Source organism: Pogona vitticeps, chromosome 4 (assembly GCF_051106095.1).
Source record: "Pogona vitticeps strain Pit_001003342236 chromosome 4, PviZW2.1, whole genome shotgun sequence".
NCBI classification, from domain to species: domain Eukaryota; kingdom Metazoa; phylum Chordata; class Lepidosauria; order Squamata; family Agamidae; genus Pogona; species Pogona vitticeps.
This window is the reverse complement of record NC_135786.1, coordinates 175,612,150-175,629,255: the sequence shown is the minus strand read 5'-3', so window position 1 is coordinate 175,629,255 and position 17,106 is coordinate 175,612,150.

Here is a 17,106-nt window from a genome sequence, read left to right as displayed (position 1 = left end):
GAAAAATTATCTGAAATTTCTCTTATGAAATTATTTTCAAAAGGAAATTTATTTAAAATATTTTTATCCCGCCTTTTTCCTTAAAAAGAACCCAAGATGGCTTAGAAATGCTTTTTTATTACATCATTTCAAAATCGTCAACATTCTCATGTGAAACATGGTTTGACACAGCACTACTTTTGCTGATACGATATCTGACACACTCTCTATAGATGTTGAACTGGATAAACATATTGGCAAAGCAGCTACCATGTTCTTTAGACTCACAAAGAGAGGATGGCTTAATAAGAAGCTGATGGCATATACCAAGATCTAGGTCTATAGAGCCTGTGTCCTGAGCACACTCCTGTACTGCCGTGAGTCCTGGACCCTTTGTGCACAGCAGGGGAGGAAGCTGAACACATTCCATATGCGTTGTTTCCGATGCATTTCTGGCAGGACAAAGTTCCAAATAGAGTAGTCCTATAACGAGGTGGAGTTTTTAGCATGTATACATTACTGAAACAGTGACATCTACATTGGCTCAGCCATGTCGTGAGAATGGCTGACGTTCGGATTCCAAAAGATCTCGTGTATGGAGAATTAGCGCAGGGAAAGCACCCCAGAGGGAGACCACAGCTGCAATACAAGGATATCTGCAAGCGGGGCCTTGGGAATGGACCTCAACAGATGGGAAATCCTGACATCTGAGCATTCAGTCTGGAGGCAGGCGGTGCATCATGGCCTCTCCCAATTTGAAGAGACACTTCTCCAGTAGGCCGAGGCAAGGAGACTGTCCTGAAACCAGCAAAATCAGGGAGCTGGTCAGGGAACAGATTGTATTTTCCTTCAGTGTGGAAGGGATTGTCACTCTTGAATTGGCCTTCTCAGCCACACTAGATGCTGTTCCAAGTAATCCATAAAGAGCACGTTACCATAGTCTCTCGAGACTGAAGGATCCCTACACTTTTGCTCATTGGTTTTTGCTTCTTTTGGATGTCATTTACAACAGAGAATGCAACAAATGCAAATATAACCTAATTGGGGGTATATAATTTATTTTCCCTATACCCATTTAGAAGTATCCTTAGACTGTGGTTTTAAGTTTCCATCGTTCAAATTTTTTTAATATGCGCACTTAATGAAGGAGTATGGTGCCATTTGTGATGGTTACTAAATAAATGTCCCACTTGTAAGACCCCAAATCCCATTGTGTAATCGTGGTGGTGGAAGGGAAATGGTACATCTCATAGTAGCTAATTGCTGCTCATTGACAAGTCCCCACCTGAATTCCTTCCTAGTTACACATCAAGTCACCCAACTGGCACACAGTGAGTAATCAGGAAAGGGTCTCATTAATTAACAACAATTTGCTGCAGCAAATTTTACCATTTCCCCTGCACTAGTATAAAAATATGACAGAATTTTGGACATGTTTTAACAAGTTTCTTCCCTGAAATACATTTCTTTCTCACAGCACTTGATTATCCTTACCTATTTATCTTGCCCTTAGCATGTTTCATTTTGTGATTGGTCACTGGAAAATACGTACATACAGGCTTAATTGGCAAGTCTGGCTGTTGAGATATATCTCTTTGAGGAAATACCATTGCAGAAAAGAAAATGAGTTAATCATAGGAAATACATATTGCACTTAACATTTAGTTTGACCCTAAGACTGCAATTGTAAATGTTGTGGAATAAGCTTCACCAGAGTGAATGGCGCTGAAGATAACTTCTGAATTAAAATGTAAGATGTCACTGAAAAAAATATTTCAATATTATGTGTCAATATGAAGTACCAACATATTTTTCCAGACCTCTGTGCTGGAGATTAAACATATAAAGCAGCTTTTATTAATCCTGGGGACAGTCCAGCAGAAATTAGGAAGTGTATTAATGGAAATATAAGCAAACCAACAAAACATGGAGGCTGATGGTTTTTGATATGAGATATTCATTTTCTTCCTCCAGTGACAGCAGCAAACTAAATTTTAATACTAGGAAGGACTTGCTTATGCTGTTTGCAATGGATAACTAACTGGGTTTATAGCAGATGCTGAAAATTATTTTCCAATCCATATAAAAGGAAACACAGTATAATGAGTAAATAAAACCCTTTAGGGGCCAGGGTGAGAACTGATGTTTGGAGAAAAATAAATGTTTAAATCACATTATCTTTTAGAACTAGAGCTGAAACTAAATGGCCTGTGCTTGCTATTACTAAGGCAATTGATCCTGAAAGAAAAATGTGCAATTGTGTTTTTCCCATTTTTACTAACTTCATAAAAGACTGTGCATAATTTATTAAAAACTAATTTAGTCATGAATATAAATCTTCCAGCAGTGGAGGAAATCTCTCCATTATGCACAATTTGGAACTGAACCTTTCCTCCTATCCTTGTTAAAATGTGCTACAATAGCACTTTTCAACATTAACTTCCAAGTGTATAAATTATAAACCAGCAGGGACCTTCATGAAACTCTCGGCAGACACATGCTAGCAGTGCACATGGATAAGGACACACATTTAACATTTATTGTGTTTCATCTGGGTGTTTATGTGCATGCCCAAGCATGTATGCACAAATGTGTGGGTTTTTTTAAAAAGGTAGCCCACCTCTTTAATCACTCTTCTCTTAGAGAAAGGATAAACCTGTTGGAGAAATAACAATCTTACATGTACTAATACTGGGTGTAAGTGAGAGAAGGTTTTATAGCCTGAGGTAATTGGTGTTGTTTGTTTTTTTGTTTTTTGTTTTGCCAATAACTTGATGTCCCTGCCTCTAGCATTTGGGGCAGGCCTTTTGCTGTTTATCTGGAATGCTATTGTTTTGTTGATTGTTGTCTTCTTCCGGTGACCATCCTCTGAGAAGCAGGCATGGAGGCTCTTTTCAAACCTGGAGACTCCATATCACTGCTTTTTTAACCTTCTGACTGTAACTAACCATATGAGTAAAGATACCCTTCTTATTATAAAATCCATCTAGAGTGTTTGTGTTTGTGTTTTTGTTTGTTTTTTCAATCAGGTGAACTGCTGGATACCTCAGTGGTTTAGGCATCTGGCTGCAGAACCAGGGGTTGGGAGTTTGATTTCCCACTGTGCCTCCTTCATAGGGGCTGGACTTGATGATCCATAGGGTCCCTTCTGCAGTTCTAAGATTATTATAATTGTAAGTATTACCATTTTTCCACAGAGATAGATTTTGCATGTAATCGGAGAGGAGGTGATGATACTAGGCTGATCTCTCCATGTTTCTTTGTCTTATTTTCTAGTCTTCTCTGCTAACCAAAGAAGTAACCAAGTTCTTACTAGAAACTTTTTAACAAAAACCCCCAATAAAAACAATAAAGTTTTATGCACTAATAATTTTACGGTTCAATAAGAGGACAAAAATACATCCTACGCTTAAGGCTGCAATCCTGTTAACATTTTCCCAAGAGTGAGTCTCACTGATTTTAGTAGACCTACTTCTGTACAGTGCACATGACTATGCGACATATGGGTGATCAATAGAGTTGAGTTACAGCTGAATTATACCCATAAACCACTACTAGAAAAGGGTATTTCTTCATTGCCGATTTTTTAAAATTAATTTTTATTAAACAAACATCCAACTTAAAACAACATAAACCTAACACCACAATAAAATAGAATTACATAATACACCAGTGCCACCTTCACCCTCAGGGCTAGCATTAATAATATTTTTAAAATTCATTCAATCCATTTTCTCTCCAAAACTTCATTGTTTCTTCCCTCGACATATACCCCTTCCCTCTCCAAAACACATATTCCAAGAATACACTCCATATTTTCTTTAAATCATTATTTTTTGATAGGCCTCTTCTTATTTTCACATCACATGCCATTTTATCATTTTATCATTAATTGGCAATTCATTGCTGATTTTGTGAGGGATTCTCACAGCCAAACTCTTCCCACTTCATGCAATTTTAAAATGTAGTTTGTTTTGTTTTGAGATTGGTCTTCAAGATAAGTGTGTTCTTCATTTGGTAATTTGATTGCTCAGACACAGGCATCTGCTTGAATCCCATATTTGAAAAACTAATGTGATTTTAGGTCTACTGGTGGGTTGTCTGTAATATATAGTTTGTCCCTGAAAACGGGATGGATTTCTTGTTCACCTGAGTTCTTGGCTGAAATATGTGATGTAGTAGACTAATGAGTAAAAATGAGTGTCATTCATTCCCTGATGATGATCCAAAGCATCTTCTCTTGAAAGACATCAGGCAACGAGGGAACAATTTTCATTATTTTAAATTGTTTCTTACTGTACTTTCATTATGTAGCATGTACTCTGTGTAGTCTTCATGTGCCAAGCTACTGTTCTGATGCACAAAAACTACACAAAGGAGATGCTGTTTTACTAATTTCTGAATCAACAAAAATGCCCTATAAACATATTGGCTGGAATCCTGTTGCACAGTTACATAACAGGTGTAACTTTTGGAAGTGAATTGCTGTAAAGCATGAAATTCCTGTGAGCATTACCTGTTGCACATCACGTTGTGCAACTCAACATGAAAGAGATCATGCCTGTGAAGATTTCTTAACTTGAGGCAATTTGTTTCCAAACATTAGATCTATTGCATCACTATACAACAGGATTTTGGTCACTGAGTCCCTTTTATTTAGTCACTTCCTGGTAAGGTAAAGATAAAGGTTCCCCTTGACAAATTGTCCAGTCGTTCATCCCCGCATCCAAGCTGTAGAGCCAGCATTTGTCCAAAGACAGTTTTTGTGGTCATGTGGCCAGCATGACTAGACATGGAATGCCGTTACCTTCCCACCACTGTGGTACCTATTTATCTACTCACATTTGCATGCTTTCAAACTACTAGGTTGGCAGGACCTGAGACAAGCAACGGGCGCTCACTCCATCGCATGGATTTGATCTTACAACTGCTGGTCTTCCGACCTTGCAGCACAGAGGCTTTCTATGGTTTAACCTACAGTGCCACCACATCCCTCACTTCCTGGTAAGTATACAAAATATTGACACTTTAACCCTTAATTCAAATATGTAAGTTTTTATGCTATAAATCAATTAGATAATTGACCCCTCGATTTAATGGATTTGCAACTACAAAAAAAGAATACTACTGGGCTTCCTGTTTCATCACCAAACCCTCTATCCTGCCTGTTCAAGCAAGAAGAAGTATTATATTGCCTCTCAGAAGGCAGATTAAAAAGGTGCAACCGGACCGGGGAAAAGGTGGAGCATAAGCCATAGCAGCAGCTGTACGTTGTCAAGTCACAGACAGGAGGCTGCTTGATATTGCCAGAAATTTTAAACAAAGAGATTGGAGAACATTTAATGTTGCCAGAAATTTTACTTAAAAGGTGTGTGTGTGTGGGGGGGAACTATGCATCTTGAATGTTAGCCAGCAAGGTGACATTGAGCGGTGTTTGTTTCATTATTCCATCACCCAGTTGCCTTATGCTGTTCCAAACAACATTGTACCAACACTATAAGCCAGAAAAATTATTGCATTGGAAGAATAACTCATGAATAATTAGTAAGTTCTGCTTAAATGCTTTGAATGGTGTTAAGCCACAATGGCAGCAGATGAGCTATTACATAGTCACAACCTTGCCTTACTTGTTGAAAGTCAGGGTGGTAAGCTGAAATACAATGCCATACTCATTATTTTTAATCCTTTATTGGATTTTCCCCACTCCTCTTTTAGGCAACTACTGTATGTGCAAATTTTCTTATCTTCTAAGACCTTTCTACAGTTTTTTGATGGTTACTGTCCAAATATATAAATTTATGTCTGCCATGCAGTGCAGCTCTGCCTATATCTACTAGGGATTAAATCCCACTTATTTCATTCAGACGTACTTTCATGTACGGCATTGCAGCCTAGATATTTAGTGTCTTAAATTTTAAATGTGTTGATGCCCACCAAGAAAGGATGCAAAGGGCACTCATTCATATTGCCTCATTCATACTGATTTAGGCTGTCTCAACACAATGACACTTTGTTAATGAGGAATTGTAAAGCCTTGTGAGATCTCTCATCTCCAGACAAAGGCAAAACAAGGTTTCTGTAATTTGTGTAAAATATATCTAGTATCCTTTCTCTCTGAGTAGCAAAAGAGAACAAATAAGCAAAGCACACATAGAGCAAGAACAGACAGAATGGTTGATTGTTAAGAAAGGTTCTGGCGATCCAACTACTGCTTCAAATATCAGGTGAGCAATCGATCCTTCTCTGGACTTAATTGGCTCAAGGCTTAATGGCCCAAATTTTCTTGCACAGCTATGCAAGCGACATACTGTTTTGGAGGCAAATTACGCCTGGTTAAGAAATCAACTTAAATCAGTTGCATGCTGAGTCACAGAACTCAGTGTGCAACAAAAAAAGTGTGCAACAGATGTCCTTAATTGATTAAGGAAAAGAAATATAATTTTAAACAAAACTGAAGGCTGGGAATAATGGTTTACCGCTCTATTAAGTAAGACACAATGGAAAAGACTTAAACTAGTCATGAATAAACTGTGGAAGCAGTGGAGAGTCATGCCACTGATTTAAAATGGGAATTTTAGGGGTAGCAACTGTCCTTGAGGAGGTGCATCCTAAGCCTGCAAACTATAACAGTACTTGGCCTTCAATGTGTTTGAAAGCTTTCACAGCTAGGATCTAATGGTTGTTGTGGGTTATCCAGGCTGTTTGGCCGTGTTCTTAAGGTTTTCCTTCCTAAAGTTTCACCAGCCTCTGTGGCCGGCATCTTGAGAGGAAATGAGTCAGAACTCTGTCTGTGCTCTGGTGCAGTTTGTAGGATAGTTGAATATTTATAGCTGTGGGATCAGCTTTTGTCCTTTTCAGGAGACCGGGTGATTATGGTGATCAGCGTGTTTTTTGTTGTAGGTGTATTATTGTGATTAATATCATCAGGTCCTTTCATGAGGAAATGAAGGGCACTGTAATTTTCGATGGCTCAACATCAGATCCCTTTGACATCCGAAGCGGAGTAAAACAAGGCTGTGTCCTTGCGCCGACCCTATTTGGGATCTTCTTTGCTGTCATGCTGAAGCAGGCCTTTGGAACTGCAACAGAAGGTGTCTATCTCCGGACAAGATCAGATGGAAAGCTCTTTAATCTCACTAGATTGAGAGCGAAGACCAAAGTCCAACTGAAATGCATACGGGACTTCCTCTTTGCTGATGATGCAGCCATTGTTGCCCACTCTGCTGAAGACCTCCAACAACTCATAAATCATTTTAGCAAGGCCTGCCAAGACTTTGGACTAACGATCAGCCTGAAGAAAACACAAGTCATGTGCCAGGGCGTGGACTCACCTCCCTCTATTACTATCTCCACACAAGAAATGGAGGTTGTTCATGAATTTGTGTACCTTGGCTCAACAATCTCTGACACTCTCTCCCTAGATGTCGAGCTGGATAAACGCATTGGGAAAGCAGCTACCATGTTCTCTAGACTCACAAAGAGAGTATGGCTTAATAAGAAGTTGACGGCATACACCAAAATCCAGGTCTATAGAGCCTGTGTCCTGAGCACACTCCTATATTGCAGCGAATCCTGGACCCTTTGTACACGGCAGGAGAGAAAGCTGAACACCTTCCATATGCGTTGTCTCCGACGCATCTTTGGTATCACCTGGCAGGACAAAGTTCCAAATAGAATAGTCCTAGAACAAGCTGGAATTTTCAGCATGTATACAATATTGAAACAGTGCCGTCTACATTGGCTTGGGCACGTCGTGAGAATGGCTGATGGCTGGATTCCAAAATATCTCCTGTATGGAGAATTAGTGCAGGGAAGCCGCCCCCGAGGGAGACCACAGCTGCGTTACAAGGACATCTGCGAGCGGGATCTGAAGGCCTTAGGAATGGACCTCAACAGATGGGAAACCTTGACGTCTGAGCGTTCAGCCTGGAGGCAAGCGGTGCATCACAGCCTCTCCCATTTTGAAGAGACACTTGTCCAGCAGACCGAGGCAAAGAGGCAGTCCCGAAACAAGCAAAACCAGGGAGCTGGACAGGGGACAGATTGGATTTGTCTTCAGTGTGGAAGGGATTGTCACTCTCGAATTGGCCTTCTCAGCCACACAAGACACTGTTCCAAGACCTCCATACAGAGCACGATACCATAGTCTCTCGAGACTGAAGGATGCCTACAATTATTGTGATAAGGGGGAGAGATGATCTGTCACTGTGATTGATGGGTGTCATTAGCTGGTCTTTTATGTGCAGTGATCACTGGTCCTTGTGGCTGAGTAGAGTTCGTTGACCTATTGCAGACTATATTTTTCAGTACTGGGAGCCAGGCTTTGTTGAGTTTTAGACTGTCTAAAATTTCTTATGCTATAAGCTTCTGCGTCACTGAAATCTATCTTAGCAGGTACATGAAATGTTGAACTGAGCTACAGTTATATAAATATCGCTGAGGAGGGAGACCTAAAATATTGGTCAGAGGGGAGAGATATTTAGAATGGAACAATGAGGATGATGAGGATAATTACTTTCTTTGTTGTTGTTGTTGTTGTTGTTTAGTCGTTAAGTCATGTCCGACTCTTTGTGACCCCATGGACCAGAGCATGCTAGGCCCCCCTGTCTTCCACTGCCTCCCGGAGTTTGCTAAACTTTTACTGATGCCTGACATGAAGTAAGTGGGCCTGTGAAGTCCCAAGTACCAAAGCCATTCTGAAATCACATTATTGTATTTCCCTCAAATAAGGGATTTAACAGGATATTTTAGATTCCTAGTCAGACAAATAGACCAATGGATAGACAGAAAGGGATTCTGTCAAGTCCTGTTAATTGAAATTTTTGAACTTGGTACTGTCTACATGGCCAGATGAATCACAAAGAGGTGATAAATAAATCCCATAGGAAATGAAGTGAATTATGTCAGCCTCTTAGGATATCGGCCAGATAAAAATGCCCCCAAATCAATAAACACATAAATTGATTGCTGCTCCACACCATTCTTAAAATTGATATTGCTGTTCACTTCTATTGGTTCCAACTTGGTTTTCTCAGTTATTATCCAGAGGGGAGCTATCAAAAGAGATGGCTTGACAACACGACACAGTCCAGAAAGTGTTTCTGTATTAGAATTTTGAAGGAAGCCCATCTCTTTTTTGTGTGTGTCAATACGCAGACTATTAAGATATTTTTCTTCTGCTCATGTCAGCATCACTCTGATACAACCTCTCTCTAACTGATCAAAAGGATATCAACTGATTAGTCAAAAGGATGTCAAATCAGATCAAAACAAAATCATATCTCAGATTAGAATTAGTAACTTAGGGTCATTGTTTAAACCAGGGCTAACCAAGGGTTGTTTAGTCATTTAGTCATGTCTGACACTTCGTGACCCCATGGACCAGAGCACGCCAGGCCCTCCTGTCTTCAAGGGTTACCCAATTCAATTTGGAGGCTAATTCAGGGCTTCTAAACAGATCCCAGTTCAGAGCAGTGTGTACCCCATCTGATTCTGTTTGTGACCAAATCCAATTCAACTTCTAAGCTCCCATTGACTTGCACTAGGAACCAAAATGGCTGTAACTTTTTCATTTTTGCACGGATGCATGTGAAATATGCAAACATCATAGAAAAAAGTAAATCCAGCAAAGTGGATAAACTGCTTTAATCATCTCCAGGCGTTTTGGCTGTTCTTGACATGTTTATTTCTCCCATGTGCTTGATTGATTTACCTCTTTTAGTTTCTGAGACCAGAGAAATTAATAACTGCTAAGCCAAGATGGTTTCTTCATTGAAGGGATTTTGTTCAAACAGAGAAAAATAATTATTCAATTGAGTTACCATTTCTGTTGTCAGCCTTGGATGTACAGTAGTTGGTTTTGCATCCTCAAGGTATGGATAGTTCAGATGATGTTTTCTTTGCCTCAACAAACCGGTCATAGGTCTCTGGGACTGAACTAATGTTGAACAGAATTCCATGTTGCACTGAACTTCTGCCTATTAGCATTTTAAAAATTGTATCTACTGAAGAATAGTATGTGAATGTTCAAACCAATGGCATATTTGGCACATGATGGGCCAGTGCTGCAGATTCAGAACTTGAGTACAGACTGACTGTACACATATTGTCTATGTCCAGGCTACCACCAAAATCTGTTTGTAACTGACCACATTTAAAGTAATGATCAATGTCTGCACTTTTTGTATTTTGTATTTCCAAGCTCGGTCATCCCACTGGCCACATCCTGCCAAGCAAACATGTTTTTAAAAAATAAGGTAGCATTCTGTACATCTGTTGGAAGTAGGCTGAAGTCCAGAAAACTTTGCAACAAACAAGATTTGCTAGCCTTTAAAGCATCCAAAAAATCTCTTTTTTTCTGCAATAGACTAGCACAGCTAACCCTTGAAATTTTTTAATGTTTCTTTGATTAAGAAACATATATATTTCACAAGAAATGTCAATCCAATCTCATAACTATGTCTCTGCTCTTTAAAAATTTGTTCCCATATGCCTTTAAGAACACCTTTTCTTCTTCTTTTTATCCAGTTATTTCTATTTTGTTTCATGGCTATGAGCTATCTTTTTGTATAGAATAAGATGTCCAAGAAAGCTAAGAGAAGTTGCTTTGTGAAGGTCTCAAACATTCAGAATCCCTTAGGCATCATGGCCATGGGAATTTTTGGCATTGTAGTCAAAGAAAGTAACTTTCCCATTCTTTGATTCCGAATATAAACACATTTATCACTCTCCTATGGATACGTACTTGGATGCAAAACCTGTTAAACTTAGTAAGACATATATTAGGGTAAGCAGTTCAAACGGTCATACCAAATAAAAATAGAATTAAACTTTCTAAAAGAATGTTACCATTTCCTCATTATCTGATACCTCTTTCCAGAAATTCACAGCAAAATATCTTTCCTTTTGTCTTCCTTTTTACAAACACTGCAGAGTCCTCTGTGGCACCTTGAATACTAAACTGTATGAAAGTACTATAAGTTTTGATTCTATTTTGCACAAGTACTTTTGTTTTGTTGCATATCCCTCCCCTATTTATTCCTAATACATCATTGCTTTCTATGTTTGCAGGCAGATCTGCAAGCTTACCTTATTTGCCTGCAAACATGCTAAAAGGAGCCAGTCCCCACATTTTAACATTCACCTGGGAACTGAGAGGGCCTGATAATTGGCTAAACACAGAGAAATGTTCCTTTTTTAGAGGAAAAAATGGGCAAAACAGTGTCCAGATACTTTGCCTAGTATCTTATGGTTTTACAAGGGCTAGTGAGTTACTTTTTAAAATGAAAACTGGGAGTCTGGGCCAGCAGACAGTGCAAGTGAGGACTGGGTATCATGGCTAGAATCTGGGCAAACCCTGGACAACAAGGTTATACAGCAGATCTAGAGATGTGTTGCTTCTATGGTAAACCAGCCAATCAACCTGCTCATACTGCTACGTTGGCTTCTGGACTTCTGCCCCAAATTCCAGCCCCGATGACACCCCAAAATTCAGACCTTTTGTCAGGACTGTAATCTATGCTTTTAGCAGGTGAGGCTTAGCAAGACATTTGACTTGCTCAGAATTCTGATTTATAACATCTGTATGCATGTTATCTGCTAATCACAGGTATGTCTCAAGCAATGATTGGATTTCACACAGGGCAACCACACAGCAACATAATTCCATTTTGTTTAGAATATCTCATCTGATAATGAACCCTGTGAGGTTACAGAGCATGTAAAGCTATTAAAGGGCTTGAGTTAAATCAATAATGTTGGGCATTCAGGTATAATTAAGCTTTGTTGTTAAGAAGTATCTTGATGGCCGGTTCAAAAGGTTTTTTTTTTAAAAAGACCACAATATCTATCTAAGCAATTCATACTGTTTTGTGAACACTCCCTTCTTCCATAAGCTGACCATTTGGGATAATCTATGTTCAGCTAAAACCCAACCATATGGGGAAAGGAGTGTTCAGTTTGAGTCTTATTCTGTTGTTAACATGGATATTTGGTATATTTTCTTCTTTGTTTGTTTTAATCCAACATATGGCAAACTCAATAGGGGCTTTGAGATTTGTGAGATATTTAAGGGGCATTTCCACCAGTACCACTCCCACTGTGTTTCCAAGGCCGAGCAGGGATTTCAGACCAGGATTTCATTCCGTCACTCTATCCACTACACCATAACAGACCTCCTTTAGGGGAGAAAGGCAGCATAGAAATATTTTAAATTAAAAAAATTAAAGTTGAGTAGGTATTATGAGATGGGGAGATGCCTCAGAAGCTGTGGTCACACCAGCAAAACGTTTCCAAGTAACTCCTAATGAATTTCAACTCTTTTCTGGGGGTTCAAGGCCATTGTTGATTCTTTTGTTCCCCCTCTGTGCTATCTCCACATCAAATCCAACCCACTGGGAGGCTACTACAATATTTGTTCTGTGTTTCATCATGCAGTACAACCAACATCCCATTGAGTGTATATTCCAAAACTGATTCATTTCCTATGCATCTGGCATGCAGTCCCACTTCCTTCACACAGTCATTTGACTTCCTTAATTAAAAAAAAATTCAAATGAGAAAGTCAGCACATTGGTATACTTCTGTCAGATATGAAGCATCAACCCCTCCCCTACTGTCTTTTAACCAACACTGCAGTGTGCTGTGGGTTCTCCTCCATAGAGGGTAATGAAGCATGGAAACAGGAAGAAATGGCTCAGATCAGCAAGGCCATTTTGCCAACACATAAATGTTCCCCTCACACACACACAAATCAGGGGAAGAGGGCAAAGAAAGGCACAAGAAAAGAAAGGGGATATGTCCCATTTGAGTGATGTAGATCAACATACCACATCTAATTCACCCAAACCAAAAACAAGTAAAACGGTTCAAAAACATATGAACCACTATCATAGAATATATCTGTGATGATTCTCAGTCATCCAGGCGAGGTTATCTAGAAGTTGAGTCATGGCAACTGGACTTTTTTCTTGTTGGGTTGAAATGTTTCGCTACTCATTCAAGTAGCTTCTTCAGTCTGAGGAGAGTTGGTAGGAGATCCCTGATATATTCTCCACATTGGTTTCATTTCCCCTTCATCTGAATAGGCTTGAGGGACAAAGGACAGGAGGTGAGTGAAATCTCACTTCTGCAGTCCTTCTCCACCCATTGTCATGGGTTTTTAACAGTCCTTAACAGTGGCCTTCCTGGTGTGTGCGGTCCTTATCTTTCTGGGGATGGGTGAAAGAGCAGCATGATAAACAGGAGACATATTGCATCTAAGGCCTCCACCACTGCTTAGTGAGGGATTTTCTATATGGGCATGTATGACCTCTGTGACCCATCTTTCAAACCACCTATCTTCTCAGTCCAAAATGAGTACATCTTAGTCATCAAATGAGTGTCCTTTGTCCTTCATATGAAGAAACAATGCTGGTTGTGGTCCCAAGCCACTGCTCCTCCTGTGCGGAGCCATTTTCCTGTGTAATGGCTGTTTGGTTTCTCCAATGTAGAGCTCTGAATCCTCTTTGCATCGGGCTGCATATACTATATTGCTCCTGTTGAGTTTTGGAAAGTACTTTTATCAGAAGTTGTTCAGCTTCTGCTACTGGTAGATTGTTGTTCCAGATAGCTGATTTTGTGGCTGAAATGAAGTCTACAACCAGAATCTGTTTGGGTGTAATGGCAGAATTTAGGCCTTTTACTAAGACCTCCCTCTCATATCACAGGATATATGTTACATGATCGTGATGCACAAGTATACAGGAAGCAGAAGATGCATGAAAGAATGGTGTCATTTCTTTAGTATGATTGCAGTCAGAAATGGACAAATGAAAGGTGTATGGCCTTTAAAATACAGGCTAGACAACCTGATCCCTGTAAGCAGTCCCAGTCAGCAATCTGGCTGCTGCATTTTGGACCCATTGAGGTTTCCTGACTGTTTCCATCAGCAGGCCCACAAGAGCGCATTTCAGTAATTCAATCGGGAAGTAACTAGGGTGTGTATGTATGACAGTGGCCAGATCAGATTTCTCAAGAAACGGATGTAGCTGGCAAACTAGTTTTAATTGTGCAAATGCACTCTTGGTCACCACTGAGACCTGGACATCCAGGCTCAGGGATGAATCCAGGAGCACCCTCAAATTATCCACCTGTTTTTCTCAATGAGAATGTATTCCCATCCAGTACTGGCTGCATCCCTATTCCTTGATCTGCCTTTTGACTAACCAGGATCACCTTTGTCTTGTCTGGATTAAGTTTCAATTTATTCACTCTCATCAAGTCACTGGATACTGGACACTGATCTAGAGCCAAAGTAGCTTCCTGTGATTTAGGTGGCAAGGAAAGGTTGAGTTGGGTGTTATCCACGTACTGGTGACAATGAATCTTAAAACTCCAGATAACATCTCCCAGTGGTTTCATGTAAATACTGTATTAAATAATTATCTGAACCATTTGCTCAATCTTCTTTTGTACAAGTGGCGAGGCATAAATTGCATTCACATTAATTGCTGAATTGATTGCATGTCTCCACAGTAGCAGAATTTTTTTCCTATATCTAAATAGACCAATTTTATTTGATTATTCTTTGCTCTGTCTACTGCACTTCAAAGTCTATTAACTGATTTCTGGATGGTCCAGCTAGAGTCTAGATAGCCCTTTGGTGTAACTCCTCTAGCTTGTTTTAAGAATGCCTGAACATTGCTTTGTAGTTGCCTCCACTGCTCCCCAGCTTCCTTCCCCAGCTGCTTCTCTCCCTAAGACATACAGTGATGCCTCGCTTTACGATTGCCGTGCATTATGACGAATCCGATTTACAACTATCTTTTTGCGGTCACAATTGCGATCGCAAAACAATGGTCTAAATGGGGGAATTTTGCTTTGCGATGATCGGTTCCCTGCTTCGGGAACTGATTCTTCGAAAAACGATGTTTTTTAAACAGCTGATCAGCAGTTTCAAAATGGCCACCAGGTAAATAAAATGGCTCTCCACTGTGTTTAGGGACAGATTCCTCACTATACAGGCAGCGAACATGGCCGTTGTACGGAGGATCTTCGCTGGATGGTGAGTTTTAAGCCCATTGGAACGCATTGAAAGGTTTTCAATGCGTTTCAATGGGCTTTTTATTTTCGCTTTACGATGTTTTCGCTTAACGGTGATTTTCCTGGAACGGATTATCGCCGTTAAGCGAGGCACCACTGCATTTGCCAAATGAGAGATAGTTTGTGCTTTTAGATATATGAAATAACTATAGAAATTCTAACTGTTTCTGATTTAGATTTTTTCCACAGCCTTGCAGATTATTTGGCTTCTGTAACAGGGGCTTAATTTAGATACAGTTGTGAGGAGAAGAGAGAGACTCTGCTGGTATTCACACAAAAGCTACACTGTGCATCAGAGAGAAGTGTAATAAGTAGAAATAATGTGTGCAATCAATAAGGCAAAGTATCTTATCAAATTGCAGAACCACCAGATGCTTGCATCTATTTTCTCTTTATTTCTCTGCCTTATCAATTTTTAGGCCACACTTAAAATGTTGATGTCTTATTACTTAGCATAGAAATATTGACCAATTAGGATGAGTTAGGACACCCGACACGGATGTGTCTCCTTCTGCCATTGATTAAGCTAGGTGTAGGTACAAAGGCAAACATATGCAAACTGTCTCTTTATACATAGATCCCCAGTGGATGGAAACACACTTTCTTGCTTGCTTGCTTGCTTTGTCTTGTGGATTAAAGAGCCAGTATTTATGGCAAAAGAGGAAAAGAAAAGAGTTTGAGGAGGGGGGAACAGTAATAAGATTGTTAGAGGAGGGGAGAAATGATTGTACAGAACGCTGTGTACAACAAGAACAGAAGAAAGAATGAAGGAAGGAAGGAAATATTGTGCTACATGTAGTAATCACAAATTCCCTTCAGCATGAACACATGTGGATTTTATCATCCTCTTCTTGAGAAGCATTGGCTGATATCCTGGAACACGGTTGATGTCATCAGCTATTTTGGGGTAATAAAAACTCTCCTAGAACTCCTAGGTTTTGGGGATCTCTAAAGATCCCCTTCATGCTGGGACAGCCTTTGGAAGTTGCAGAACAAGGGGAAACAGTTTAACTAAGAAAATTGACAGGTCCCATAGGTCCCAATGTTCAACCTTAAATCATTCCCTCTCGCATTCCATGTCTCCTGTAGCTGTGCAACTGGATGTCAGCCACGGAGTACAATATTTAGGCCACAGAATGCATTCATAGAGTGCAGGAGAAGGAGAGATACAGAGCATTAGGTCTCCAGACTTTGATTGTGCTCTCTAAATGGTAAAATGTTTTAATGGGCCATCACTTTGCCTCCAACTTATTCTGACCCTATGAATTAATGACTTGCAAATGGTCCTAATATTAACAGTATTGCTCATGTCTTACAAATTAAGGGCTGTGATTTTCTTTATTAATTCAATCCATTTCATTATGTGGTGGAACTGGCTGCGCAATACAAGATGCCAAAGTCAACTACTGGCACCATATTAAAGAAGAAAGATGTCTTAAAAGACATTGATGTGAAAAAAGGAGTCACATTCATAACAAAGAACAGGCCACCACGATGGAAGAAGTGGAAAAACCTTTGCTGGTCTGGATCAATAAGAAACAGCTGGAAGGGAACAGCATCAGTGAAGCCATGATCTGCGAAAAAGCGAGGAAGCTGCACCACAATTTAATGGAAAGGAACCCTTCTGGAAGTGCAGCACAAGAAGAATTCAGTGCCACCAGGGAGTGGTTTCAGTTCCAGAAGAGAAGTGGCATCCACTGTGCTACAGGACATGGGGAGGCTGCAAGTTCTGTCCATGATGCTGCAGAAGCCTTCAAGTTGGACTTTGCTGAATTCATCAAGGAAGAAGACTATCTCCCCCAACAAGTCTTCAACTGCGATGAGACAGGGCTGTTCTGGAAGAAGATGACCAGGAGAATCTACATCACCCAGGAGGAAGAGAAAATGCTGGGCCACAAACGCATGAAGGACAGATTGACCCTTTTGTTCTGTGACAATGCCACCAATGATCTGAAGATCAAGCCTCTGCTGGTGTACTACTCCCAGACTCCTCGCACATTCCAGTGAGAGAAACTTAACAAGGCCACACTGCCTATCATGTGGAGG